Below are 3,478 nucleotides of genomic sequence, written 5' to 3' on the forward strand. Positions count from 1 at the left end.
CATTAAAAAATGAATGTGGTTTTTTAACTAAGTATAGAGATGACTCGAAAATTAATTTATAGTTTTTAAAATTATTAATTAATTGAAGTTCGAAAATGGGATTAAATTTGTAACACCCTAAATTCTATAATTTTGGGTAATTAATTATGCTATGTAAATTGATGTGGTTCAGTGGTTTAATGGTTAAGTGTTTTGGGTCTGTACATGAGGTCCTATGTTTGATTACCTTTCCCTGAATTTTTATTGTTTTTATTCCTACATTTGGCTGGTCACATGTAGGTATTCTTTTCTTTTTGTTAGTTTGTAAGCAAGAATGAGTCTGTTGGTTCAGTGGTAAGGACCTAGCATACCCTTTGGTCCCAAGTTTGAATATCATTCTGCCCAAAAACGAAATTAATTTTTGTTTTATCTCTGTTGTTACCACCCAAGGGCTCAGAGTTTCAATCAAACTCAATTGCTAAGTAATCTGATAGGTTGATAATTAATCTGGTAGGTTAAGATTTTATTATATTTTTTAAAAATTATTAAAAAAAATATCTTAAAATTTTCACTCTAGCTGTTGTCCCTCTCTCCTCATTTTTCGTTTTTTTCATTTTACTACTGTAAGCTTTCTCTGTCGCCCCTCTTCTCTGTTTCTTCCTCTTTTTCCTTCTATTTTATTTTTCATATGTTCATAATCAACCCCTATTCCTCTCTTTTGGCGATCCTTTATACTATTATGTTGTAACACCCCAAACTCAGCCTAAACGTTATGGCCGAATCTGGCGATGTCACATTTAACACCCCTTACCCGTATTCGACGTCGAAATAGGGTACGAGGCATTACCAAAACACATACATTTATAAACATATTAAACTGAGTTATAAAATTTCATACAGATTAAAACTTTCAAATTATTATCTTCGAATCACTAATTAAGGCTTACAAGGCCCAATATATATATACTCATTCGATCCAAGCCTTATAGCTATCACCATTTGTTCATTTCAGAGCCATATATGAACTTATAATCCTTCACTTTCTCGTCATATGAATTTATCAATTATTACTTGCTTCTCGCAAGTACCTGAATTGATCTGTATCATTTCATATTCTCGTATCGTCATATTTTTCGTATTAAACCGTTGTAATATATTAAATATTCAATATCTTGTAAAGATTCGCTAATCTATATATTCAATATCTTGTAAAGATTTGCTAATCTATCCCATATACTTTCACACGATTAATTCACAATTCACAAGTCTTATCATTTCAAGGCTTATAAGACACATGTACATATCTATACTAACTCGTATGAGTCTCATACTCATTCATATGCTCAATAAATTTGTTAAATCATTTCAACATCGAAGAATCCACATTATGTCGTAAACAATACTAATAACAATTATAAATCTTTTCATATTAATTTCATACATCACTTCATCGAACTTAAAATATCATTTCAGAAATATGTAATTCACTAACACATCATACAATATCCAATTGGTGAAATCACTTAATTGAATTCAACTTCAACAATCACAATAAATCTATCACTTGAGTGTGAGTCCATGTAACACTTACCAACTTTGTCAAATTAGTGAACGTCTTATGGAATTTAGTACTTTATTTTCTTGATGCCATAGTCTAACTATGGTCTTACATGTAATCACATAACATATACTGATGCCATAGCCCAGCTATGGTCTTACACGGAATTACATATCACTTATTGCCATGGTCCATCCATGGTATTTTCCCTCAATTCGTCTTTATCACTGAACGAAAGTACTCAACCCAGTGTTCTACTCAATTTGAACTTTCTTTCCAATTTATCTATCTTTCTCAACAATCATAATTCAACCATGAATATATATATATATATATATATATATATATAGAATAATACATTATGTCATGCATAATACTAACAAATAATTGTTTGGTTTCATCCATATGAATTTACAATTCAATTCATAATAACTAATTGAAATGAAACATTATGTCATTTCTAATTCAACGTTTATCAAATATAATCGGCATATGACCAATTTATATACAAATCATTCATATATTTTATTTTTCCTCCTCCTCCTCTCCATTCCACATCCTTAATGTACAAAACACTCTTATAAATAACATTTTCTATAATTTTCTATTCACTCACATGTATATTCAAAGCTATCTATCCGAGTCGAGTCACTAAATTATTTTTATCCGGAGATATAGAGCTCCAAATTAAGATCCGTTAATTTTACCTAAAAATATATTCACATATCTTCTTACCATAAAATTTTCAGAATTTTTGGCTTAGCCAATAAGTACAATTTATTCTTTAAATTTTTCCCTATTTCACTGCTCGACAGTTCTGATCTCTCTTCACTAAAAGTTAATTATCTCATTGTACAGAATTTGGATGGTACTTACGTTTATTTCACTTGAAAATAAAGTCATTTAGGGTTCTAAACATATAAATTTTAGCCCGTAATTATTTTTTTACGATTTTTAAAAATTTTCCAAAATCAGAACAGGGGATTCCAAACTCATTCTGACCATATCTCACTAAACTTAAAATATATCAAACTATATAAGTTTTTTTCTTTCTTTGTTTCTTTTATGTAAAAATAGACTCATTAATCTTTCATTTCATATCTTATTCACTCTCTAATTCGATTTCCACCATTTTTGGTGATTTTTTAAAGTCACACAACTGTTTCTGTACAAAACTATTTTGTTGCCAATTCTACTATTTCATAATTTCACTTTTTCACTTTCGATCACTATTCAATTCAATTCCACACATATATTCATCATTCAATTACACTTAATTGTTACATGATCTCATGTATTTTCACTTAGTCAATTTCCCGTTAAACACTCGGAATATACACGAATACGTAGAGAATTAGCATATAAGTGCCACACTGATATGTAGCCAAAGCTACCACTAATACGTAACCGTAGCTACCACTGAAATGTAGCTGAAGCTACCACTGATATGTAGCCGTAACTACCACTAAAATATAGCCGAAGCTACCACTGATCAATAACACTGGAAATGTCCACGGGCTTGCTCACACAAGCTATCAGGTGTCTGCAACACATGCTAGATCACCCAACACCCGGGACTCACTGTAACACTGTAACACTAGTCTCTAGTGACATGTCACTTGTATCCACTTCTATTCCTAAGTTCAACCGGGAATTTACACTTAACACTTTATTTTAAACACTTTATCAATTGACTAATTCATGAACAATTTTCCTTCCACATTCAATATTAATTCACATATCAAATATAATTTACAATTTATAAAAATATATTGCTATTATTTACACATAACTTACTTTGGTGCAACAATATAAAAATTTAGCAATTTAGTCTTTAATCTTTTCTTTTCTCCGATCAAGGTCGATTCCACTTCTTTCTTGATCTATAATAACACATTTGACATATTTAATACTCACATTTATCAAAACAGTCCTTGACTC

This window comes from Gossypium raimondii, chromosome 3, assembly GCF_025698545.1.
Source record: "Gossypium raimondii isolate GPD5lz chromosome 3, ASM2569854v1, whole genome shotgun sequence".
NCBI lineage: Eukaryota > Viridiplantae > Streptophyta > Magnoliopsida > Malvales > Malvaceae > Gossypium > Gossypium raimondii.